Raw genomic sequence first — 27,696 nt, forward strand, 5'->3', positions numbered from 1 at the left:
CCCTTGGAACTAAAGAAAATACAGAAATCTAAGGTGCAAAGAGACTTGGGCGTTCTAGTCCAGGATTCTCTCAAGGTAAACTTACAGGTTGAGACAGTAGTTCGGAAGGCAAATGCAATTATGACATTTAATTTGACAGGACTTGAATGTAAAAGTAGGGATGTAGTTGAGGCTTTGTAACACTCTGGTCAGGCCATATTTGGATTATTGTGCGCAGTTTTGGGCCCAAATTTCAGGAAGGATGTACTGGCCTAGGCGTGTGTTCAGAGGAGGTTCACAAGAATGGTCCCAGGAATGAACATCTGAACAAATAAGGAATGTTTGAGGACTCTGGGTCTAGAGTTAATGGAATTTAGAACGATGACGGGGGATCTAATTGAAGCTGACAGAATTCTGCACAGACTGGATGTTGGGAAGATGTTTCCTTTGGTAGGAAAGGCTAGGAGCCAAGGGCACAGCCTTAGACCAAAGGGAAGACCCTTTAGAATGGAGGTAAAGAGAAACTTCTTCAGCTAGAGTGGTGAATATATGGAATTCACTGCCACCGAAGACTGTGGAGGCCAGGTCATTGAGTACATTTAAGCTGTGAATGATAGTCTCTTGAGTATGAAAGGGATCAAGGGTTACTGGAAGAATGGGGTTAAGAAACTTATCAGCCATGACTGAATCGCAGAGCAGTCACAATGGGCTGAATGGCCTAATTTCAGCTCCTATGGTCTTATGATACACTGATGTGTGGAGGGGTGAGGAACGTGGGGAAAGAGATGAAGAGAGGAATACAATTAAGGGGAAGCTGGATACAGATGAGGGAGAAAGGAAGAGAAGGAAATACAAGTAGTGTACATTAAATTACAGAACGCATAGGAGATCTGGCATACAGAGGGATCTGGGCATATAGATCCCTGAAAGTGGCAAAGCAGGCAGGCACATGGTCAAGAAGGCATACAGCACGCTTGCCTAGAGTGTAAGAGTTAGCGAGTTAAGTTACAGCTATTTATTCCGGCCACATTTATAACATTGTGTGCAGTTCTGGCCAGCATGCTACCGGAAGGACGTGGATGCTCTGGGAGGGGGTGCAGGGAAGGTTCACTGGGACGTTGCCTCTCATGAAAGCAAAAATCCTCTTTGGATTTCTTTTGATTAGCGAAAACAGGTACTAATGTGGGTCTTTTGTAAAAGCAAAGTGGCATAAAGCAAACGTGCGATAAGTGGGGGATACCAGTTTGCTGATGAGGGATGGGAAGGGGCAAAGAAGAGGGGTGGGTGGAGGCTCAGGCAGAGCGAAAACACTGACAGAGGCCAATTAAGCCGACCAGCCTAGCCCTGTGCTGGAGACTCAATGGGACAGAGACACATGTATCTATTTCAGACCTACCTGCAGGGGTAGGACAAACATTACGCTCCATCCAGGGATAAAATGTCCTCCATCTGCTCCTGCAGATCAATTCCGTAGGGAAGGTGCTGTCAGACAGCACTGGAAGTAAAGTGGGTGCGAGAGCAGCAAGTCCGACAGAAAGGATCCTCTTGCCCCTCCCACTTCACCCAATAAACAGGGTTCAAGGTGCGACTCAGCGGCAGTAACAGCAGAATATACTGGCACTAAACTATGTCCAGCAGAGATTCACACGATTGATCCCTGGAATGGTACGCCTAACATACGATGAATGGCTGATGATCCTGGGATTGTATTCATTAGCGTTCGGAAGGTTGAGGAGAGATCTAATAGAAACTTACAAGATTATGCTTGGCTTAGAAAGGGTGGATACTGGGAAGTTGTTTCCATTAGGCGGAGGAGACTAGGATCCAGGGACACAGCCTGATAATTAGAGGGGGTCAATTTAGAACAGAAATGAGGAGATATTTCTTCAGCCAGAGAATGTGTGCCTGTGGAATTCATTGCCAGGGAGCGCAGTGGAGGCCAGGACGTTAAATGTCTTCAAGGCAGAGATTGATAAATTCTTAATTAAGGAATTAAGGGCTACGGGGAGAGTGTGGGTAAGTGGAGCTGAAATGTCCATCAGCCATGATTAAATGACAGAATGGACTCAATGGGCTGAATGGCCTTACTTCCACTTCTGTGTCTTATGGTCTTAATTCATTGATGTTGACTAGATATTCTAAATTAATCTAGTCCCAAATGCCAGCACATGGCCCATACCCCTCTAAACCCTTCCTATTCAGAAACCATCCAGATGCCATTCACATACTGTAATTGTACCAGCCTCCACCATTTCCTCTGGCAGCTCATTCTTTACGCTCACTACCCTCTGAGTTAAAAAGTTGCCCTTAGGTTTCTTTTAAATCTTTGCTCATCCTCCTCACCCTAAAGCTATTACACTTTAGTTCTGGACACCCCCAAACCCAGGGGACAATATCTTGTCTATTTACCCAATCCATGCCTTTCATGATTTTATAAATGTATACAAAGGCCTTTGCCACACTCGGGAAAACAGCCCAAAACAATTCAGCTCAAACCCTCCAACACTGGCAGCATCCTTGTAAATCTTTTCTGAACCCTTTCAAGTTTCACAATGTCCTTTTGATAGAAGCGAGAGCAAAAGTGGCCTAACCAATGTCCTGTACAGCCACAACATAACCTCCCAACTCCAATACTCAGAGGATTGGGAAAGTTGTATTTTGTGGGTTTTGAAAACTGGGAAAGAATGGAAGTATAACCTGAACTTTTGAGGGTCAGTTTGGAAGCATCAACACTTCGGGGGGTGGGGTGCAGAAAGATGAGGGAACGAAACCAAATGTGCCGCAGCCAACACGGAGCAAGAACAGAGGATGGAAAACTGTTGCAGCCAGCTTGAATCTGCAATGTGGATCATTGCACGTGCTGTACTTGAACCTGATGCATTTATTTGGGGGAATCAGATGCATTTTAAAAATAAAAATAAAGTATCTCCCCCTCCCCAATTGCTATCATCCGTCCCTCCTCACCCGGGTAATTAAGACACATACCTGAGTTGGCAGAGTAGATTCCCTCCTTGAATTCACTCCAGTTGCTACAAGTGAACAGATTACCCCCTCCCTCTCTCCCTCCCAGGATGAGGAGTTGCCCAGAGGAGGGTGTTTCACATTGAAACTGATACGGCCACTTCTGCGTTGTGATGTCAAAAATGGGGCAGGGAGCGGGGACAGGCCGACAGGAGAACTCTGCAGCAGATGGAAGGAGAGCAGTTTGCAAAAATCCCGTCCCTTCAAAGAATCCTCACAGTGTGGAAGCAGGCCACTCGGCCCAACAAGTCCAAACTAACGTTCTGAATGGTAATTCACCCATATCCCTCCCCTTATTGCCCTACATTTATCCCAGAGTAATACACCGAACTTTCACATCCCTGGACACTATGGAGGGAATTTAGCATGGCCAATCCACCCTTGAAGATCTGGATCCCAGGCGGGACCCCTCCGTCTCGAGATCGGTCAAAGAACAAACGGAATGCGGACTGTACAAAGCAAAGTTATCAGTTTAATAAAGCAAGGCAGTCTGATGCAATTCTGTCCAGCAACACAGAAGTTAAAGCTTCTGAGCTCCGTGGCGAAATTGCAGAATTACTTTCGAAAATTACACATCATTTACATGTTTTTTAAGAGACAGCACAGCCTTAAAAGACCAATCAAATGTAATAAGGTGACATGATTGACAGCAGGTTAGTCCAATATTTCCTAGGAAACAGATTGTTTTACTCTCAAAATCATCCCGTGCTTGCTAGTTCAAGGTTAGTTCGAATACCAAATTCATATGATTCATATTATTAAACCCCATTGTTTTCTTTTCCCCAAAGCTAACCAACTCAGCAAAGCAGCAATTCAAGTTCACAGTATCAAATCATAACCTGAAGCAATTTTAAATTGAAAAGCCATTTTGTGGTTAATAAAAACCTACATACACCTGTTGCTCCTAACAACAGCCTAAATTCAAATTTTAAATCCTCATCTCCCCCTGGGTTCATCTCCATCATTGCAAGTTCATCAGACGAGCCCCTTGCAAGGCGTGGGGTGATAAAGATCGAACTTCCCCTGGTGTGTGGACTTGCCATTGCCAGCATTGTCCTCGTCTGCTGAGGGACTGAACATTACCAAGAATGACTATTGCAGTGGTCAGAGATTGAACAGTTCATTTACAGAACAAGTCTAAATGGTCTTTACCCTGTAAAAGGTGTTGTGTGCCAGTTTGATACCAGTTGTGTTATGAGCTACCCTGGTAAGCCTTGCCCCATAGGTCACACCGCAAAAGAGAACATAGGGAAATGTTATCTTTCGATTACAATTTGTTTCTTCAAAGTCACAACAGAATATTTGGCAGGGATGAAGTGGTCTGTTATGTGCTGACTTCAGCAAAAGACTCTTTGACCCCCTACTGGCACCAATGTCTTCCCAGTTATGGGATGGGTGGAACTGTTCTGGGACAATAACTGCATCTCTTACCGAAAGATCCATCTATTGAACAGCCTCAAGGAATTCACAAGACAGGCATGCCTCTTATTGGCAAGGTCCCTCCCTTACCTACACTAAACCTGGTTATTATTTTGAATAAAGTAAGTACTCCTTGTGCTGTAACAGTAGGAACATAGTCTCCCCTGAGTTTTGTATAGAATGGAAGAATCCAAATACAAAACAGTAATATCACTCTTTGGGATATGCAGCTCTCAGTGACTTTTTTCTGTAGGAGGATTTTCAGGAGTTATTAGCTTTCAAAACCGTACTTATATCGTTTGTGGTCTCAACCTTTTGGGTAATGAGACAACTGCTGCTTGATTGAGATCAGGATTTAAAATTTGAATTTAGGCTGTTGTTAGGAGCAACAGGTGTATGTAGGTTTTTATTAACCACAAAATGGCATTTCAATTTTAAATAATATTTTAAAATAAATATAACAAAATGGCTTCAGGTTATGATTTGACATTGAACTTGAATTGCTGCTTTGCTGAGTTGGTTAGATTTAGAAATAAAAGAGAACAATGGAGTTTGCATAATATGAATCATAAGTAATTTGGTATTCGAACTAACCTTGAACTAACAAGCATGGGATGGTTTTGCGCGTAAAACAATCTGTTTCCCAGGAAATATTGGACTAACCTGCTGTCAATCATGTCACCTTGTTACATTTTATTGGTCTTTTCTTGTAATTCAGGCTGTGCTGTCGCAAAAATAAATAATGCGTAATTTTCAAATGTAATTGTGTAATTTTGCCACGGAACACAGAAGCTTTTAACCTGTGTTGCTGGACAAATCTGTGCAGGGCTGCCTTATGTCATTAAGCTGATAACCTTGCTTTAAATAGACTGTACTCCTACTGATTCTTTTGACCGATCTCGGATCGAGAGAGCCGATTGAGGGGGTCCAGACCTTCACCCTAACCTGCAGAACCCCGAACACTATGGATAAACTTACCTCGGCCAATCCACTCTAACCTGCACACCTCTGGACACTGGGGGTAAATTAGCATGGTCAACATACACTAACAAGAACATCCTTGGGCATTATCAGTAATTTAGCATGGCTGAACCCCCCCTAACCTGCACATCGCTGGACAGTCTGGGGAATTAAACTCGGCAAAGGCCGAGGTTACCACGAGGTTGGAATTCTCTCCCAGAAATGACAGTTGATGGTGCCCTCACCAAGATGGCCGCCCGCGCTCCCCGCCCCAAGACAACATGCGCCTGACCCTTACAAAGATGGCGGCTGGTTGCCCGGGCAACCCGAGAGCTCCTTCGCCGGTGAAGTAAACACTGGGCCTGTGGGGCTTCTATTGGAGGCCTCAGGCCTCCCCTAGGAGTTTATAAACTCCCCAGTCTCCCTCCTCCCGCGGTTCCCAATCCTACCCTGTCTCACTGTCTCCTCTCTCCGGGGGCAGGAGCCAGGTCTTGGCGCTCGGGCCTGGCGACCTCCCCGGGATGTTTCTGAAACCTGGTCCTGTTCTGAAGGAGGATCACCGGGACCCGAAATGATTTCTCTCGGCACGAGCTGCCGGACCTGCTCAGCTTTTCCAGCAGTTCTTATTACTTCAGCCACCGGCACCATTCTCCTCCCACACTCAGTAACACCGCCTCAGTCCCGCTGCAGGACCTGCACTGCACATGCGCCAGCTCACAAGGGGTGTGGCCCAGGTATGTGACGTCTCCTGGGTTGAGGGGGCGTGGTTGGGGAGGCCACCAAACAATCGGTGACGATGGGGGCGGGGCGATCGTTTGGCCGGCCCCCAGCCTCCAGAAAGGGGCTATTTCAAAAAGTTTAAACGTAGTGTTTTTTTAACTTTTCAGCCTGTTGTGAAATGTTATTCTGGACCTCTGGAAGGGTCAAACATTAGGAAAGTTTCAAACATAAATAAAGGGATATTAAAAAATATAAATAAAAATAGGTATGTTAACTTACAAAAGAGACCTCCACTAAATATCAAAAAGGACAGAAAAAGCTTCTGTTGATATGCGAATGGGAACAGAGTCGCTAAGCTCAGTGTGGTACCTTGGAAGATGAAAACTGAGTTAATGGGGGAACATTGAAGTGGCAGGGATGATCTCAGTTTTTATGTTGGCAGACAACAGAACTATTCCTATTAGAATTGGCAAGTCAGAGGCTATAGAAAGGGTAGAACTTAAACAATCAACGTTGAGAGGGTAAACACACAGGAAACTATTTGGTTTGAGGACAGACAAGTCCACTGATGCTGATGGCCTACACCCTGGCTCCTGAAGGAAGTGGCAGCGGAGATCGTGAACTCATTAGTTACAATATTCCAAAAATTCTTAACATGGGAAAGATTCATTGTGTTTATTTAAGACTGATATATATATATGTTCCTGATTGTCAAGGGGATCAAAGGTTATGGGAAGAAAGGCTGGAGAATGGAGTTGAGAAACATCTCAGCCATGATTGAATGGTGGAGCAGACTCGATGGACTGAATGGCCTAATTTCTGCTCCTGTGTCGTATGGTCTTATGGTTCCATTGGATTGGAAAAATGCTAATGTAACACCTGTATTCAGAATGGGAGGGAGGCCATATGTGGGAAATTGCAGACCAGTTCATTGAACAATTGTTACAGAGTCATAGAGATGTGCAGCACGGAAACACTCTTCAGTCCAACTTGACCATGTCAAAATATATCCTAACCTAATCTAGTCCCATTTGCCAGCACTTGACTCATATCCCTCTAAACCCTTCCTATTCATCTACTCATCCAGATGCCTGTTAAATGCTGTAATTTACCAGCCTCCACCACTTCCTCTGGCAGCTCATTCCATACAAGCACACCCTCTACATGACCCTTAGGTCCCTTTTACATCTTTCCCCTCTCACCCTAAATGTATGCCGACTAGTTCTGGACTCCCCCACCCCATCGAAAAGACCTTGTCTGTTTATCCTATCCATGCCTCTCATTGTTTCATAAACGTCCATAAGGTCACCCCTCACCCTCCGAACCTCTAGGGAAAACAGCCCCTGCCTATTAAGCCTCTCCCAAATGCTCCAACTCTGGAAACATCAGTGTAAATGTTTTCTGAACCCTTTCAAGGGAGCAGGCAGGAAGATGGGGTGATGAGCAGTCTTGATCGAATGATGCAGCAGACTTGATAGGCTGAATGGCCTAATTCTGCTCCTATATTTGTGAACTTTTGAACTCTGGAGCAGGCAGGACTTGAACCCGATCCAGGGTTAGGGTCACTCCCTCTGTGTGACATGACATCCAGAAAAATATCAAATCCTCCCCATCGGGGAATTGCACCCCCAGTGTCCTGAGTCACAGATGGGGATACTAACCACTACACTACCGAGGATGCTGGACAGTTGCAAGATGATGGAGATAGGGGTGGAGAATAGGTGGGTGCTTCAGGAACTATTACAGACATGAAAGTGTGAATGGCATCCTTATGTACTGTGTAAAAACAAGGAGTGCCGATGCTGGAAACCAGAATCTAGATTAGAGTGGTGCTGGAAAAGCACAGCAGGCCAGCAGCATTCGAGGAGCAGGACTAAGCCAGCCAATTATCTGACCTGTGCCACACAAGCACAGTCCCTCTGGAGAGTTACCAGGAGTATGTTCAGGCTGTAGGAAGAGATCGAATTCCCAGTTTGACCTGGAATGTAATCCCCACAGGCACACAGGGGGAGTGGTGATCCACTTGCTCCACATGTGGGAAGGGATTCACTGAATCATTCAAACTCAAACACATCATTGACTTCCTACTGGACAGAAAGGATTAAACTTCTCAGCAACAACCGCTTTTAAAAAGTTTCATTTTTATAGTCATAACGAGAATCACAGTTTCTCAAACTGTGGGACAATACTAGTGATGTTGAGAGACCAGGTTTGGAATGCATGGCCGCCCAGGTATAACAATGGTTGCTATGGGGCTCACAGCGATGACTGAGGGGCCGTCCCTTTAGATGCTCGGTTGTTTCTGTGTTGTTGACGAGGCTTGGCCTCATGGACTGATCTCTGAAGTCAGATTCAAAATAAGTTTTGAAAATTATGAGAAAAATCATACCCAGAAAAGACAGTGAAAAACTGTTCACCATGGTAAAAGCATTGAGAATAAGAATGCAGATTTCAAATCGATTACAAGGAAGAAAATGTGATGTGATAAAGAAATTTCACACAGTGAGTAAATAGATCTGGAAGACATCGCATGGAACAGTGGTTGAAGCAGATTCAGGTAAGAGCATTGGAAAATTATTTGATGACAAGCAATGTACCAGTTTCCAAGGAAACGTCAGGAAAATTGCACAACGTCAGAAAGCTCATTTCGAGAGCTGCATGGACACGATGGGCTGAATGGCCTGATTCTGTGATTTAGTAATTCAGTGGTTCATAATTGGTTATCAGGTCTTCGTCAGTTGTGAACGTCAAGCTAACATCTGCTATTTTGTATGGTCAGTCAGATCGATGTTTTATAACTGCAGGGATTGGGACTAGGACCCCAGGTATTCACAGTATGTGTCAATGATTTAGATGAGGGAACTAATTGGAATATGTCACAAATTGCAGATGACACGAAGCTGGGTGGAAGGGTGATCTGTGAGGAGGATACAATGTTATTTGGACAGTCTGAGTGAGTGGGCAAATGTATGTCAGATGCAGTTAGTGTGGATAAACGTGAGGTTATCCACTTTTCTAGCAAAAATAGAAAAGCAAATTATTTGAATAACTGTAACCTAGGAGATGGGAAGGTTCACCAAGAACTACTCCAGGATGGAGGACTGGAAAATTTGTGGCTGTAAGAGCTGCTCCTTTTTTGAGGTATTTTCAGTGTTGGAGGCGATTTCCTTGAATTCCAGGAGCAGCAATTAATGTTTTATATGCTGATGCATTGTTTTGGAACTTTAGAGTAAAAAAAATCAAGACAACAGCAATTTCAAAATGGAGAAAGACAGCCAAAGGCAGCAAGCACGTGGTCTGTAAGGGAGAGAGAGAGAGAGAGAGAGAGAGAGAAAGAAACATATACTATTAACGGATACAGCAGTGAATCTGCATAGTTACTGCCTTTGCTGTTTGAAATCATGTATCTCTGAACATCTTGGAAAAATTAACAAACAGCAAAATTCACAGCTGATCTTGGAGGAACATGTGTAGGAGAGCTCACAGCACAGGAACAGATTAGTGCAGAGTTTTTAACGTGTAACCTTGCCGTAAGTCTGCAGTAGTGAATAGAGTGGGTTCTTTCTTGATTATATGTTTTGAGATTTTAGAAGTTCACCAGCGAGTCCACAACAGAGAATGGCTAATCACCTGCTCCAAGCACAGGAAGGGATTCATCAATTCTTCCAGCCTGCAGACACACGAGCGGGTCCACACCAGGCACAGCATGCTCACCTGCTCTCAGTGCGGAAAGGGCATCACCCCCTCCTCCCACCTGCGGAGGCACCAGTGAGTTCATGTGCCATCACAGGGTGATTGAAGGAACAAGGGCCGAGTGCCATTATTGACTGGACTATCAACCCAGTTCTGGGGACTTCTCAGGACTCCTGGGTTTGAATTCCACCACAGCAGATGGCGGAATTGGAATTCAGTCAGAAATCTGGAGTTCAGAATCTAATGATGAAATCATTTTCTGGGGAAAGAAAACCCTCTGATTCACTCATGTTCGAGTCTGTCTGCAACCCAATCTTGAGTCAGATTGGTTCTGTTTCCAAAGTAAGGATTTATAACATGTCACATGGATTGACTGCCTGAAGATTGTGTGCTTTTTGAGCAAAATATAATGTACCTGCAAATAAAATTCTGCAATTACAATTTCACCCCATAAAGTGATGTGTGTGCATGCATGAGAGCGTGTGTGTTTGTGCATAAAAGCATGTGTTTGCATTCGACCATGCTTGGTAACGTGTGTAAGTAATGGGGTACAAGCCTGTGTAAGTGGGGTCACTTATAGTGTGACATGAAACCAAGGTCCATGTTGAGGCCATCCTCATGGGTTCCGTACTTGGCTATCAGTTATACAACACACATTGGAGAGGGCAGGCTGGGGCTTGTCTTTCAATTTGCAGAAGGTGGGAGGCTCTGGATGCTGTGATCCAGGGCAAACACATCCTGGAGGACATTCGTTCACAGAGATGGAGCTGGAAGCCAGGTTGCAGACATGTTGAGGATAAAGTGGGAAAGTTAACCAGGCACCTTATTCTGGGAGACGGTCATTCCCTTCTGGAGAGAGCCTTTTGTTTGCATCAGTGGACAGTGTCAGGAGGGTGTAAGTGCAGGTCTGGCAGGTAAAGGGGATCTGAGAGAGGGCTGCAGGTGGTAGGAGCAAACTGGTTGGGCAGTGAGAGTAAAAACAACATTGGGGAGGGGGAGGTGGTGGTAAGGGACAGAACAGTGACAGGGATGGTCTCCGTTCTCTGCAGTTATCAGCAGGAGCACAGATGGCATTGGTGTCTGTTTGGTGCCAGGATTCAGGAACCGATGTGCTCAGGGCTGGAGAAGGTTGCAGTGGGTGTGGTCCAAGAATGTCAGGAGGAGAGAGCCTCTGCTGAGGGCACATGAGAAGTTAGAATCTACTAGGACAAAGCAGAACATGAAAGCTCTGGGCAGCACGGTGGCTCAGTGGTTCATACCACTGACTCACAATGTCAGGGACCTGGGACACTTGAGCAGCTGTCTGTCTGGACTTTAACACGTTCTCACCCTTCTGTCTGCGTGAGTTAACTCGGTGCAGTTCAGGGTGGATCGGCCTTGCTAAAGTGTCCACATATGTGCAACTGAGGGTCGGTTAACCATGGGGAACTGCAGGAAAAACGTGTGGGTCTGGATGGCATACTGTTTGGAAGGTCAGTCTGAATTTTATGGGCCAAATGGCCTGTCAGGATTATACGATTCTACTGCATTAGCCAAGCATCTATTGAGAAACAATTGCCTCAGGTCTGCTGTGGGTGGAGTGGGTTCCAATTCATGAGACACTGACACCAGTCCTGAAGAAGGTGAGATTTGTGCTGTCAGTCCCCCAAACTTTTGGTCACCGTCCACTCTCTCTCCTCACACCCTGCACCTACCAATTCTCTGTGCTCAGCCTTCTTCTCTCTCTTCCCCTCATTTTCTGCACCCCACCCTCTGTCCCCTGTCATCTTCTCTCTCTCTCTCTACCCCCACTCCCCTGTCCATTCTCCCTCCCTTCTACCATTCCATGCTTTCTCGTGCCCTCTTTGATTGCTGTACCTCTTTCTCAGGAAAGAGAGAGAATCGATAGTGATGACTCTACCTGGAAGACAGGGGTGCGCAAGAAATGGCTGATCTTTAAAATTAAGAACAGCTAAAATGATACATTCAGAAACGTTGTTAACATCTAAAAGCATATTAATTTATTTTTTAAAAAGCTGCAGTAATGTTTCTGAAACTTGCATTGAAATAGACGCATAGAGTCATACAGCACAGAAACAGATCCTTCAGTCCAACTCGCCCATCCCCTCCAGATATCCTAAATTGATCTAGTGACCCATTTGACAGCATTTCGCCCATATCTCTCTCACACCTTCCTATTCAGATACCCATCCTGGCCCTGATGCCTTTCAAATGTTGTAATTGTAGCAGCCTCCACCACTTCCTCTGGGCAGCTCATTCCATACACACACCACACTCTACATGAAAGTTACCCCTTAAGACCGTTTTAAATCTTTCCCCTCTCACCCTTAACCTATGCCGCTAGTTTTGGACTTCCTCTACCCTGGGGAAAAGACATACAAAGCCGGACGAAATTCAAAAGGATTAAAATGTCGAGCCACAGGGAAAAATAAAATTGTGGCTGCAGCTTTTTTTCTGCTATTGACATTTGGACGCTTAAAATCTGTCAGTCACGCCACCACCCCCACAGAGCGTACTGTGCATGCTTCTCAGTGTCAGCGACAACTGCGCATGTACTGCGGTGTCAGCAAAAGCACTGAGCATGCAAGCAACTGTCCACGGAAACAGCGCTTGACTTCCTTCTGAAGGACCAATGGTGAGACCCGGAGGACCGGAAGGAGCCTGGTCCTCCTGCCATTCAGAGCCGCCTCTTTGTCTGAATGCAGAAGTTGAGCTGTGAGTTTCTCAAGATGTGGTTGTTCCTCTCTCTCTTTGAATGAAGATTGAGCTTCACGCCAGACTGCAACTCTGTCCAACATCTGTGGGTACGGCACTCTTTTTTTTTTCTCACCCAGTTTTTCATTTCTTTTTCGTTCTGGGATTCAGTTACTGACTTGCACGAACTGAAGGGAAAGGGAGTGAATCCAGGAGGGGGACAGACTTTGGAAAAGTTGGTCCACGTCTGTGTCTCAGTTGGCAAACGCACAACAAATGCAGTACCGCAATGTAAAGTTAAAGCCTCTTGCTTTAAAAAAAGGCAGAAAGGATGTGCATGGTTTAAATGATAATATATTGGTATGTGGAGAAAGTGAGGACTGCAGATGCTGGAGATCAGAGTCAAGTGTGGTGCTTGAAAAACACAGCAGTTCAGGCAGCATCCAAGGAGCAGGAGAGTCGATGCTTTGGGCACGAGCCCTTCATCAGGAATGATGTGTCGATGTACAAAGGGTCCTCAGCGTCCTTCTGCACCAGTTGTCAGGCAGGTGCAGCAAGCAGTCAGCAAGGCAATAGGAATTGAGTTCAAAAATGGGGTTGACTTCCTGCAGTTGGGGTGGAGGGGGGTTGGTCATTGAATATATTCAAGGCTGAGGTCATCTGACTTTTGAACAACAAAGAAGTGGATGGTTATAGGGGAAGTAAAGAAAATGGTTTTGAGACCATTACAGAATCATACAGCACAGAAATAGACCCTTCAGTCCAACTAGTCCATGCTATGTTTGCAAACTAAACTAATCCTATCTGCCAGTGTTTGGCCCATATCCCTCTGTCACAAAGCTGGTCCTTTTTCTAAAAAGCTGGTCCTTCTTCTCCAGGATACTGTGTCCTGGCGTTTTTTTCAGAGTGGTGGTAAAATGGCCCCGGACTCCAAAATGGATGGTTTTTTACAGAAATGGAAAGAGTATTCGTTGGCTTTTTTGTTTACATGTCAACCGATGAGACTTTTGGCCCAAGCTTTTATGTTTTCAAAGTGACCTGCATAATGAAAGACAAGTGATCTGTTGTGAAAGCTGAGGCCTTGTTTGAGTGAGTTCAGTAGTGGACTGTGTGGAGAAAGGAACAGCATAATTAAGTCTAGTTTAGACAGACTGAGTTCTGTGAGTATTTATATTCTGTTCTTTGTGTTTCATTCTGTATTCTTGTGAATACATTTATCTGTTTTAAATCCTGGTAGTCAACCTAGCTAACTTTGGGTAATTTTCACTGTGCACTTACTGAAACAAATCGCAAAGTTATGGTCTGCGGTGCCTGCTTAAGAATGTTTTTGAGTGGTCTGGCCTAGTCCATAACTCCTCCAAACCTTTCCCATTCATGTCCTTATCCAAATGTCTTTTAAACGTTGTAACTGTACCTGCATCCCCGCTTCCTCTGGACATTCATTCCACATACGAACCATTCTCCATGGGAAAACAAAGGTGTCCCTCCTGTCTTTTTAAAATCTTTCTCCACTCACCTTCAAAATTTGCTCCCTAACCTTGAAACCCCCACTCTAAGGAAAGGAGACCCATCATTCACCTCATCTATACCCCTCATGACTTTATAAAGCTTGATAAGATCACCTCTCAACCTCCTATGCTCCAGTGAAAAAGGTCCCAGCCTATCCACCAAGATGTAGGTATATTCATATCCAGTTCAATGTTGGTGCAGGCTTGAAAGACCAAATGGCCTACTCCTGCTCCCAGTTCTCTCTCACTATGTCCAGGACAGCAAGAGACCATAAGACCCAGGAGCAGAAATTAGGCCATTCAGCCAATCATGTCTGCTCCCACCATTCAATCATGGCTGACAAGTTTCTCAACCAAATTCTCTTGCTTTCTCCCCGCAACACTCAATATCCTTGATACACAAGAACCTATTTATCTGTGTCTTGAATATACTCAGTGACTTGTCCAACACAGTCTCTGTGGCAATGAATTCCATAGGTTTCGCACTCTCTGGCTACAAAGGTTTCCTCTTTATCTGCGTTCTAAAAGGTCTTCCCTTTACTCTAAGGCTGTGCCCTTGGGACCTAGTCTCTCCTTCCAATGGAGACATCTCCCCAACATCCACCCTGTCCAGGCCAATCAGTATTCTGTATGTTTCAATTAGATCCCCCAAGCGTGGGCTGTAAATCAGCGTAAACCAGACCCTTCAGGATGAGGTACAGCATGGATTAGGTTCAGCAAAGTGAGAATGGAGGGAGAATGTGTGGGATGGAGATTTTCATCATTAATGAAATAAGAGAGGAAAGAAAGTTCAATCTAAATTAGAATTGAATGGATGGGCTGATGGGCCAAGGAGTGGCAGATAAAGTTTCATTTAGATAAATGTGAGGTGTTGCATCTTGGAAAGGCACATCAAGGCAGGATTTACACACTTAATGGTAAGGCTGTGGAGAGTGTTCCTGCATCAAGAGACCATGGAGTGCAGATTTGTAGTTCTGTGAAAGTGGAGTCACAGGTAGACACGGTAGTGAAGAAAGCATTTGGTGGCGCTTGCCTTTATTGAGCAGAGCATTGAGTACGGGAGTTGGGAGTCATGTTATGGCTGTACATGACATTAGTTAGGGCACTTTTGGAATACTGCATTCAGTTCTGGCCTCCTATGTTAGAAAGATGTTGTGAAACTTTAAAAGAGTTTGGAAATGATTTACAAGGCTGTTGCCAGAGTTGGAGGGTTTCAGTTATAGGGAGAGGCTGAAAAGACTGCGGCTGTTTTCCCTGGAGCGTAGGAGGCTGAGAGATTACCTTTATAGAGGTTTATAAGGGGCATGGATAGAAGTCTAAAGTGAGGGAGAGAGAAAAAGAAATTTACATTGCAGTGAATCTGCAGTTACTGGACATTGCAGTGCATCTGGGAAAGGTTAATGAACAGCAAACTTCACAGCTGACCATGGAGGAACCTGTGTGGGGGAGCTCACAGAACAGGAACAGAGAAGTGTATAGTCTTTAACGTGTAACTTAGCTGTAAGTCTGCAGTTGTGAATGGAGTGGATTCTTGCTTGATTATATGTTTTACTGACATCTGTCTCTTGATTAAATTTTAAAAATATAAACCACAAGTACTGTGTTAGCCCGGAGCACTTTTTTAGAGCAAAAAGACGGTGCTATTTTCTGGGTCTGTAGATTGTGAAGGAGCAAAGGAGCCTTTATGAGAGTGATATGCTCTTCCTGTCAGATGTGGGAGATTAGGGAGAGTATCATGTTACTGATGATTATGTCTGCAGTAAGTGTGTTTGCTTACAAATCCTATTGGATTGCGTGGATAAGTACCTCGAACTGTCGCTGCAAATGAGTAATTTACAAGACCTGGGTCTATGATGGTTTGGCAATGATCGGAAGGGAGAAAAGCCACAGCTACAGTAAGGGAGATGGGTTAACTCCAGGAAAGGTAGGAGGGGTAGGCAGGTAGTGCAGGAGTCTTCTGTGGCTGTCCCCATTTCAAACAAGTCTGCTGTTTTGGAAAATGTAGGGGGTGACGGTCTCTCAGGGAATGTAGCACAAACAGCCAAGTTTCTGGTCTCGAGACATGCTCTCATGCAATGAGGGGTACGTTGGGTTCCAAGTGATCAATTGTGATAAGGGGCTCTCTAGTCAGAGGTACAAACTGACGCTTCTGTGGTTAGCAGCGAATAATCAGAATGGTGTGTCGCCTCCCTGGTGCCAGGATCAAGGATGTCTCCGAGAGGGTGCAGAATGTTCTCAAAAGGGAGAGGGACCAGTTGGAGATCATTGTACACATTGGAACCAATGACATAGGAAGGGAAAAGGATGCGATTCTGAAGGGAAAGTGTAGAAAGTCAGGCACAAATTTTAAAAAAGAGGTCCTAGAGTCAAGAAAAATCTGGATTACTGCCAGTGCTATGAGCTAGTGAGGGTTGGAATAGAGAGGATAGAGCAGATGAATGCATGGCTGAGGAGCTGGTGAATGGGAGAAGGGTTCACATATTTGGATCATTGGAATCTCTTCTGGAGTAGATGTGACCTGTACAAGAAGGATAGATTGCACCTGAATATTGGAAGAGAGCTAATATACTGGCAGGGAAATTTGCAAGAGCTGCTCGGGAGGAATTAAACTAGCAAGGTGAGTGCGTGGGGAGGTACCCAGGGAAATAGTGAGGAAAGAGATCAATCTGAGACTGGTACAGTTGGGAAAGGGAGTGAGTCAAACAGTCAGGTCAGGAAGGGACAAAGCAGAGAGCAAGGTAGGACTAACAAATTAAACTGCATTTACTTCATTGCAAGAGGCCTAACAGGGAAGGCAGTTCAACTCCAGGCTTAATTAGGAAGATGGGATATGTTATCATAGCAATTACAGAAACGTGGCTCAGGGATGGGCAGGACTGGCAGCTTAATGTTTCAGGATACAAATGCTGCAGGAAGGATAGAAAGGGAGGCAGGAGATGAGGGGGAGTGGTGTTTTTGATAAGGGATAGTATTCCTGTTGGATTTAAGGAGGATATTCCTAGGAATACCTCCAGGAAGGTTATTTGGTTGGAACTGAGAAATAAGGAAGGGATGATCACCTTATTGGGATTGTGTTGTAGACACCCTCATGGTCAGTGGGAAATTGAGAAACAAATTTGTATGGAGATTTGAGTTACCTGTAAGAGTAATGGGATGGTTATTGTTAGGGATTTTAACTTTTCAAACATAGACTGGGATTGCCATAGTGCTACGGGTTTAGATGGAGAGCACTTTGTTAGAAACGGACCTAAGGGGCAAGTTTTTCATGCAGAAGGTGGTGTGTGTACAAAGCTGCTGGAGGAAGTGGTGGGTGCTGGTACAATTATGACATTTAAAAGGCATCTGGATAGGTATATGAATAGGAGGGGTTTAGAGGGTTATTGGCCAAATGCTGCCAAATGGAGCTAGTTTAATTTTGTATATCTGGTCGACATGGATGAGTTGGACCAAAGGGTATGTTTCTGTGCTGTGTCTCTCTGACTCTGGCTTGCCACTAACGTTTGCCACATCTCTATGTTCAGTTTCTTTCTGGTGTCGGTGTCAATACCTTGTTGTCTCATTCCGACCCCACCTCCCACCGGATTGACAATGATGACTTTTGTAATCTCTTTTCACAGACTATCTGAAGACTGAAGTTTCAAAATCAACAGCTTATGCTTGACTCTCCTGCTCCTCGGATGCTGCCTGACCTGCTGTGTTTTTCCAACACTACACTTTTTGACTTTGATCTCCAGCATCTGCAGTCATCATTGTCTGACAGTCACTCAATCCATCGGGACAGCAAAGATTTTCAACTCTGATTCTGTGAGATGGAGCAATGCTTTTTGGTTCCTGTTTCATAACGTTTTCAGCATCAGTGGGACTGGATGAGAGACCCTACTGTTACAGTGCACTGAGTGTGGAGCCATAAACAGTTATACGGCCTGGAAAGAGGAATTCACACCGGGGAGGGGCTGTACACACGTTTGTGAGCGGCTGAAGCTTCAGCCATGGAGAACCCGGAGGAATCCTGCCCCATGGAGAAACTGTGGAAGTGTGGCGACTGTGGGAAATGCTTCAGTTTCGTGTCTGCCCTGGAGACTCATCGGCGCAGTCACACTGGGGAGAGACCATAAGACACAGGAGTGGAAGTAAGGCCATTTGGCCCATTGAGTCCACTCTGCCATTCAATCATGGCTGATGGGCATTTCAACTCCACTTACCTGCATTCTCCCTGTAGCCCTTAGATTCTTGTTGTCTCGAGGAATTATCAATCTCTGCCTTGAAGACATTTAGCGTCCCGGCCTCCACTGCACTCTGCGGCAATGAATTCCACAAGCCCACCAATCTCTGGCTGAAGAAATGTCTCCGCATTTCTGTTCTGAATTGACCCCCTCTAATTTTAAGGTTGTGTCCACGGGTCCTAGTCTCCTCACCGAACGGAAACCATTTCCTAACGTCCACCCTTTCCAAGCCATGTATTATCTTGTACGTCTCTATTAAGTCTCCCCTTAATCTTCGAAACTCCAATGAATACAATCCCAGGATCCTCAGCCATTCCTCATATGTTAGACCAACCATTCCAGGGATCATCCGTGTGAATCTCCGCTGGACACGTTCCAGTGCCAGTATGTCCTTCCTGAGGTATGGGGACCAAAACTGGACACAGTACTCCACATAGGGCCTAACCAGAGCTTTATAAAGTCTCAGTAGCACAACGGTGCTTTTATATTCCAACCCTCTTGAGATAAGTGACAACATTGCATTCGCTTTCTTAATCATGGACTCAACCTGCATGTTGACATTTAGAGAATCCTCGACTAGCATTCCCAGATCCCTTTGTACTTTGGCTTTACGGATTTTCTCACCGTTTAGAAAGTAGTCTGTGCTTTTATTCTTTTTGCCAAAGTGCAAGACCTCGCATTTGTTCACGTTGAATTCCATCAGCCATTTCCTGGACCACTCTCCCAAACTGTCTAGATCCTTCTGTAGCCTCCCCACTTCCTCAGTACTACCTGCCTGTCTACCTAACTTCGTATCATCTGCAAACTTCGCTAGAATGCCCCCAGTCCCTTCATCCTGATCATTAATATATAATGCGAACAGCTGCGGCCCCAACACTGAACCCTGCGGGACACTGCTCGTCACCGGCTGCCATTCCGAAACCATTCCCCTGCCCAGAGTGCGGGAAGGGCTTTACCAGCTCCTCCAACCTGCTGGCCCACCAGTGGATCCATACTGCAGAGAGTCCATTCTCCTGCCCCGAGTGTGAGAAGAGTTTTGCCCAGGCCTCTACCCTCGTGGCCCACCAGCAGGTCCACACTGGGGTGAGATCCTTCCCCTGCCCTGAGTGCGGGAAGACCTTCAGCAAATCCTCCAAACTGCTGGTCCACCGGCGGGTCCACACTGGGGAGAGGCCCTTCAGAGTGCAGGAAGGCCTTCAGTAATTCCTCTGCCCTGCTGAGGCACCACCATGTCCACATCGGGGAGAGGCCGTTCCCCTGCCCTGAGTGTGGGAAGGGCTTTAAACGCTCCTCTGACCTGCTGGACCACCAGCGGGTCCACACAGGGGAGAGGCCGTTCAGATGTGTCGAGTGCGGGAAGGGCTTTACCCAGGCCTCCAACCTGCTGAGGCACCAGCGGGTCCACACCGGGGAGAGGCCGTTTGCCTGCCCCAAGTGCAGTTGGAGGTTCACGTCGTCCAGTAACTTGCAGAGACACCAGAGGGGGCACCAGCAGATTCCGCTAGTGACACTGATGTGGGTCACCCCCAGGACTGAACCTCCTGCCCGTTCTGACAGTGGGAGCGTCAGCGAGCTCTCTTGGTTTTCTGCTAGACAGCACCTCCACACCCCTCCCATCTTCCCCCAACCCCAGGTTGACTCACGGGCGGCACAGTAGCTCAGTGATTAGTGCCACTGTGTCATATCGCCAGGGACCGGGGTTCGATTCCACCCTCAGGGTGACTGTCTTTGTGGAGTTTGCACATTCTCCCCCCATGTCTGCAAGGGTTTCCTCTGGGTGCTCCCACAATCCAAACATGAGCAAGTGAATTAGCCAAGCTAAATTGTCCCAGAGTGTTCAGGGATGTGTAGGTGCAGTGTAGTGTCTAGGGGGTAATGTAGACTAATGGGGTAGGGGAATGGGTCTGGGTGGGTTACTCTTCAGAGGGTCGGTGTGGACTTGTTGGGTTGAAGGGCCTGTTTCCCTGTAGGGATTCTGTGAGCTTTGCTTGCAGTGCTGCTCACTGAGCCCAGGACTGCATGTTCCCACTGAAGTGATCTGCACAAACCTCAGATGGCATCCAAACCAATGTACCAAACTAAAGGGGTAGCCATGGGCACCCACATGGGACCCAGCTATGCCTGCCTCTTTGCTGGGTATGTGGAACAGTCCATTTTCCTCAGCTACACCTGTTCCTCCAGTACATCGATGACCATATTGGTGCCACTACATGCTCTCACAAGGAGTTTGAACAGTTCGTCATCTTTATCAACACCTTTCACCCCGACCTCAAATTCACCTGGACCATCTCCCTTTCCAGGCCCTCTGCATCTCTGGGTACCGACTAACCGTGGACATCTACTACAAGCCCACCGACTCCCAGAGCTACCTAGATTACGCCTCCTCCCACCCCACCTCCAGTAAAAACACTATCCCTTATTCCAAATTCCTCCACCACATCTGTTCCCAGGATGACCAATTCCACCGTAGAAAATCCCAGAGGGCCTCCTCCTTCCAAGTTCGCAATTTCTCTTCCCACGTGGTCGACAATGCCCTCCAGCACATCTCCTCCACATCCTGCAACACCGCCTATGAACCCCACCCCTCCCACCGGAATAAGGACAGAACCCACCCCCAACCGTCCTCACCTTCCACCCCACCAACCTCCGGATACATCACATCAGCCTCTGCTACCTACAAACGGACCCCACCACCAGGTATATTTTTCTCTCCCCACCCCTACCAGCATTCCAGAGAGGCCATTTCCTTTGCGACTCCCTCGTCAGGTCCATGCGCCCACAACCAGCCCACACCCCACTCCTGGCCTCTTCCCTGCCACCACAGGAAGTGTAAAACATGTGTCCATACCACTCCTCTCACCTCCATCCAAGGCCCCAAAGGATCCTTCCACATCTGACAGAAATTTACCTCGACCTCCACCAGTGTCATCCACTGTATCCATTGCATCCAATGTGGTCTTCTCTACGTTGGAGAGACAGGACGTCAACTTGTGGATTGTTTCAGAGAACCACTCTGGGACACCCACAAACCCCACCGCCCTGTGGCTGAACACTTCAACTCCCCCTCCCATTCCATCAAGATCATGGAGGTCCTGGGCTGTCTCCATCGCCAAACCCTGACCACCTGACACCTGGAGGAAGAACACCTCTTATTCCACCTTGGGACCCTGCAACCACATGGGATCAATGTGGAATTCAAAAGTTTCCTCATGTATCCTCCTCTTCCCCCCCCCCACCTTATCACAGCCCCAAGCCTCCACTCGCCCTCCTGACCTGTCCATCACCTTTCCCATCTATCCGCCCCACCCTCCTCTCCGACCAATCATCTTCATCTGTTTATCACATTCTCAGCTACCTTCTCCCCAACACCACCCCCCCCCCCTTCCATTTATCTCTCAGCCCTCCCGGCCCACAAGCCTCATTGCTGATGAAGGGTTTATGCCCTAAATGTGAACGAACAATTAGATCACCCATTTATAGAGTCATAGAGATGTACAACATAGAAACAGACCCTGCGGTCCAAGCTGTCCATGCTGACCAGATATCCCAACCCAATCTCGTCCCACCTGCCAGTACCGGGCCCATATCCCTCCAAACCCTTCCTATTCATATACCCATCCAAATGCCTCTTAAATGTTGCAGTTGTACCAGCCTCTACCACTTCCTCTGGCAGCTCATTCCATACACATACCAACCTCTGCGTGAAAAAGTTGCCCTTCAGGTCTCTTTTATGTCTTTCCCCTCTCACCCTAAACCTATGCCCTCTTGTTCTTGACTCCCCAACCCCAGGGAAAAGACTTTGCCTATTTATCCTATCCATGCCCTCATAATTTTGTAAACCTCGATAAGGTCACCCCTCAGCCTCCGATGCTCCAGCAGCTCAAATCCTCCAACCCCTGGCAACATTCTTGTAAATAGTTTCTGAACCCTTTCAAGTTTCACAATATCTTTCCAACAGGAAGGAGACCAGAATTGCACGCAATATTCCAACAGTGGGCTAATCAATGTCCAATACGCCGCAACATGTCCTCTCAACTCATGTACTCAATACTCTGACCAATAAAGGAAAGCAAACCAAATGCCTTCTTCACTATCCTATCTACCTACGACTCCACTTTCAAGGAGCTATGAACCTTCACTCCAAGGTCTCTTTGTTCAGCAACACTCCCGAGGACCTGACCAATAAGTGCATAAGTCCTGCTCAGATTGGCTTTCCCAAAATGCAGCACCTCGCATTCATCTGAATTAAACACCATCTGTCACTTCTCAGCCCATTGGCCCATCTGGTCAAGATCCTGTTGTAATCTGAGGTCACTCTCTTCGCTAATCACTACACCTCCAATTTTGGTGTCATCTGCAAACTTACTAACTGTACCTCTTATGCTTGAATCAAAATCATTTTGGTAGATGACAAAACATAGATGACAAAAAATGCAATCATTTGTGACAAAGAAGGAGGGAAATTTTTTGGAAGGTTGTGCAGCTTTGGAATACTTTGCGACAGAAGATAGCGGAGGCAGGACTTTGAATATTTCTAAGGCAGAAGTAGATTAATTCCTTAGCTTAAGAAGAATCCAAGGTTATGGGGATGGATACGAATGTGCAATGTATAACACAAAGTAATCAGCCATTATCTTCTTGGAGTGGAGCAGCTTAAAGAGCCGAATGGCTTACTTCAGCTCCTAATTTGGACATTCATATATTCTGCTAGCTATAATGACCTGAGTTTGACTAGCATATATTTCCAATAAGCCCATGTTGATTCTGCTCAGTCCTATCATTAATTTTTAACTGTCCTGTTGTTGTAGTACCTTTCATTATAGATTCCCTGTGCTCTCTTCCTTCTTTCTAAAACAGTGAGATGACATGTGCCACTTTCCAGTGAACTAGTGTTAACCCCCAAGCCCAGGGAATTTAGCTACTTTAAATCCTATTCAATTCACTGATGCATTTTTGTTTCATACATATGAACATCCGTCAGTTCTTCATTTATACTAGCCCCGACATTCGCCATAATTTCTGGGAGCTATTAGTATTTTCCACTGAATGACATTTCCATCACTGAACCTCTTACCAGCAACATCCTGTGATTTAAACCTGTGACCTCCTGATTCAGAGAGAAGGCTGATCCCTTGTAGCAGCTGGTCTGGGTGTATGACTGTCACCAACACTGTGGCAGTTTGGGAAATCCATTCTTGTTGGGCCAGTAAATTCTCAATTCACGCTGCTCAGCATCAAAGGAGTTGACAGTGTCATGACAGTGTCAGTATCAAAGGAGTTGACAGTCATTAATTTGATTTATCTGAAACAGGTGAGATGTTTCCTGCCTCTGTGCCAAAAGCAAAGATCATGTCCAAAGAATCTGTCCCTAGTGGAGGTTTACGACTAACAATTGGAGTCCAAGACCTTTGTCCTTGGTTACTGAGAGCTTATTGCTCGAGAGGTTGGAACAAGGGGACACCTATCCAGTTCTTGGTCAACTATCAACTATCCAGGGGCAGAGGGGCATCAACTTGTGCAGAAAGGAGCAGGAAGAAGCTAAACAGCATTCATGGGTTAAAGGAATGAGTGGAAAAAATGTTTAATGTCACCCAATACGACAACATCAGAACCATTTACTTTTCACCCAAGAAAGACTGATTGGAGAACTGCGAAATTATTAGAAACTAAGCACTATAAAAGGGGAAAAAAGACTTTGGAGACCAAGTACACAAATCGTCAAAAGTAGCAGACAGGTACAAAAATCAATTGAAAAATACAAATAGAGGCCTCTATTACAAAGGAGATTAAATACATGGGGTTTAAAGTTAAGTTTCAGTTCCAAGCATCATAGAATTCTAACATCACAGATAGACACCATTGGCCTGTCATGTCTGATAATTGAATTCTGGTGGAGTTTCCTCGCTTTCAAATTTATGGTGATAAATTCTCACACCACCTCTGCACACTTCTGGAGACCTCGAGTTTACAGAATCACACCACATTCCTCTCTACCTCCTCCAGGAATAACTATTTCTCCTGAGATACTGCCAGTTCCTCAGATTACTTGGTACCCCCGAATACAATCCGCATGTCAGGAAATCTCTGGTGCTGCCCCAACACCAACAGGCACCCTTGGAACTGAAGAAAATGCAGAAATCTAAGGTGCAAAGAGACTTGGGTGTTCTAGTCCAGGATTCTCTCAAGGTAAACTTACAGGTTGAGACAGTAGTTAGGAAGGCAAATACAATGATGACATTTAATTTGACAGGACTTGAATGTAAAAGTAGGGATGTACTTGAGGCTTTGTAACACCCTGGTCAGGCCATATTTGGATTATTGTGCGCAGTTTTAGGCCCAAATCTCAGTAAGGATGTACTGGCCTAGGCGTGTGTTCAGAGGAGATTCACGAGAATGGTCCCAGGAATGAACATCTGAACAAATAAGGAATGTTTGAGGACTCTGGGTCTATATTTAATGGAATTTAGAACGATGACGGGGGATCTAATTGAAGCCGACAGAATTCTGAACAGACTGGATGTTGGGAAGATGTTTCCTTTGGTAGGAAAGGCTAGGAGCCGAGGGCACAGCCTTAGACCAAAGGGAAGACCTTTTAGAATGGAGGTAAAGAGAAACTTCTTCAGCTAGAGTGGTGAATATATGGAACTCACTGCCACCGAAGACTGTGGAGGCCAGGTCATTGAGTACACTTAAGCTGTGAAAGATAGTTTCTTGAGTATGAAAGGGATCAAAGGTTACTGGGAGAATGGGGTTGAGAAACTTATCAGCCCTGACTGAATCGCAGAGCAGTCACAATGGGCTGAATGGCCTAATTTCAGCTCCTATGGTCTTATGATACTCTGATGTGTGGAGGGGTGAGGAACGGGGGGGGAAAGAGATGAAGAGAGGAATACAATTAAGGGGAAGCTGGATACAGATGAGGGAGAAAGGAAGAGAAGGAAATACAAGAAGCGTACATTAAATTAGAGAACGCATAGGAGATCTGGCATACAGAGGGATCTGGGCAAATAGATCCCTGAAAGTGGCAAAGCAGGCAGGCACGTGGTCAAGAAGGCATACAGCACGCTTGCCTAGAGTGGAAGAGTTAGCGAGATATGTTACAGCTATTTATTCCGGCCACATTCATAACATTGCGTGCAGTTCTGGCCAGCATGCTACCGGAAGGACGTGGATGCTCTGGGAGAGGGTGCAGAGAAGGTTCACGAGGACGTTGCCTCTCATGAAAGCAAAAATCCTCTTTGGATTTCTTTTGATAAGCGAAAACAGGTACTAATGTGGGTCTTTTGTAAAAGCAAAGCATAAAGCAAACGTGTGATAAGTGGGGGATACCAGTTTGCTGATGAGGGATGGGAAGGGGCAATGAAGAGGGGTGGGTGGAGGCTCAGGCAGAGCGAAAACACTGATAGAGGCCAATTGAGCCGACCAGCCTGGCCCTGTGCTGGAGACTCAATGGGACAGAGACAAATGTATCTATTTCAGACACAACCTGCAGGGGTTGGACAAACATTACGCTCCATCAAGGGTAAAAATGTCCTCCATTTGCTCCTGCAGATCAATTCCGTAGGGAAGGTGCTGTCAGACATCACTGGAAATAAAGTGGGTGCGAGATCAGCAAGTCCGACAGAAAGGATCCTCTTGCACCTCCCACTTCACCCACTAAACAGGGTTCAAGGAGTGACTCAGCGGCAGTAACAGCAGAATATACTGGCACTAGAGTGTGTCCAGCAGATTCACACGGTCGATCCCTGGAATGGTACGCCTAACATACGATGAATGGCTGATGATCCTGGGATTGTATTCATTAGCATTCGGTAGGTTGAGGAGAGATCTAATAGAAACTTACAAGATTATGCTTGGCTTAGAAAGGGTGAATATTGGGAAGTTGTTTCCATTCGGCGGAGGAGACTAGGATCCAGGGACACAGCCTGATAATTAGAGGGGGTTAATTTAGAACAGAAATGAGGAGACATTTCTTCAGCCAGAGAGTGTGGGCCTGTGGAATTCATTGCCAGGGAGCGCAATGGAGGCCAGGACGTTAAATGTCTTCAAGGCAGAGATTGATAAATTCTTGATTATGGAATTAAGGGCTACGGGGAGAGTGTGGGTAAGTGGAGCTGAAATGTCCATCAGCCATGATTAAATGACAGAATGGACTCAATGGGCTGAATGGCCTTCCTTCCACTTCTGTGTCTTATGGTCTGAATTCATTGATGTTGACTAGATATTCTAAATTAATCTAGTTCTAAATTAATCTAGTCCCAAATGCCAGCACATGGCCCATACCCCTCTGAACCCTTCCTATTCAGAAACCATCCAGATGCCATTCACATACTGTAATTGTACCAGCCTCCACCATTTCCTCTGGCAGCTCATTCTTTACGCTCACTACCCTGAGTTAAAAAGTTGCCCTTAGGTTTCTTTTAAGTCTTTGCTCATCCACCTCACCCTAAAGCTATTACACTTTAGTTCTGGACACCCCCAAACCCAGGGGACAATATCTCGTCTCTTTACCCAATCCATGCCTTTCATGATTTTATAAGTGTATACAAAGGCCTTTGCCACACTCGGGGAAAACAGCCCAAAACAATTCAGCGCAAACCCTCCAACACTGGCAGCATCCTTGTAAATCTTTTCTGAACCCTTTCAAGTTTCACAATGTCCTTTTGATAGAAGCGAGAGCAAAAGTGGCCTAACCAATGTCCTCTACAGCCACAACATAACCTCCCAACCCCGATACTCAGAGGATTGGGAAAGTTGTATTTTGTGGGTTTTGAAAACTGGGAAAGAATGGAAGTATAACCTGAACTTTTGAGGGTCAGTTTGGAAGCATCAACACTTCGGGGGGTGGGGGGGGGGTGCAGAAAGATGAGGGAACGAAACCAAATGTGCCGCAGCCAACACGGAGCAAGAACAGAGGATGTAAAACTGTTGCAGCCAGCTTGAAGCTGCAACGTGGATCATTGCACGTGCTGTACTTGAACCTGATGCATTTATTTGTGGGAATCAGATGCATTTTAAAAATAAAAATAAAGTATCTTCCTCTCCCCAATTGCTATCATCCGTCCCTCCTCTCCCGGGTAATTAAGACACATACCTGAATTGGCAGAGTAGATTCCCTCCTTGGATTCACTCCAGTTGCTACAAGTGAACAGATTACCACCTCCCTCTCTCCGTCCCAGGATGAGGAGTTGCCCAGAGGAGGGTGTTTCACATTGAAACTGATACGGCCACTTCTGCGTTGTGATGTCAAAAATGGGGCAGGGAGCGGGGACAGGCCGACAGGAGAACTCTGCAGCAGATGGAAGGAGAGCAGTTTGCAAAAATCCCTTCCCTTCAAAGAATCCTCACAGTGTGGAAGCAGGCCACTCGGCCCAACAAGTCCAAACCAACGTTCTGAATGGTAATTCACCCATATCCCTCCCCTTATTGCCCGACATTTATACCAGAGTCATACACCGAACTTACACATCCCGGGACAC

At 45.9% G+C, this 27,696-nt stretch overlaps 1 long non-coding RNA gene across 1 annotated transcript; it reads left to right on the forward strand.

Annotated features, from left to right (window-relative positions):
- Positions 1 to 12,459: 12,459 nt before the first annotated feature.
- Positions 12,460 to 27,249, forward strand: LOC140460954 (uncharacterized). The gene is made up of 3 exons (XR_011954415.1): positions 12,460 to 12,596; positions 17,612 to 18,124; positions 25,769 to 27,249. It is a non-coding gene; the product is annotated as an uncharacterized lncRNA (long non-coding RNA).
- Positions 27,250 to 27,696: the final 447 nt, after the last annotated feature.

This window comes from Chiloscyllium punctatum, chromosome 36 (genome assembly GCF_047496795.1).
Source record: "Chiloscyllium punctatum isolate Juve2018m chromosome 36, sChiPun1.3, whole genome shotgun sequence".
Taxonomy (NCBI): Eukaryota; Metazoa; Chordata; class Chondrichthyes; order Orectolobiformes; family Hemiscylliidae; genus Chiloscyllium; species Chiloscyllium punctatum.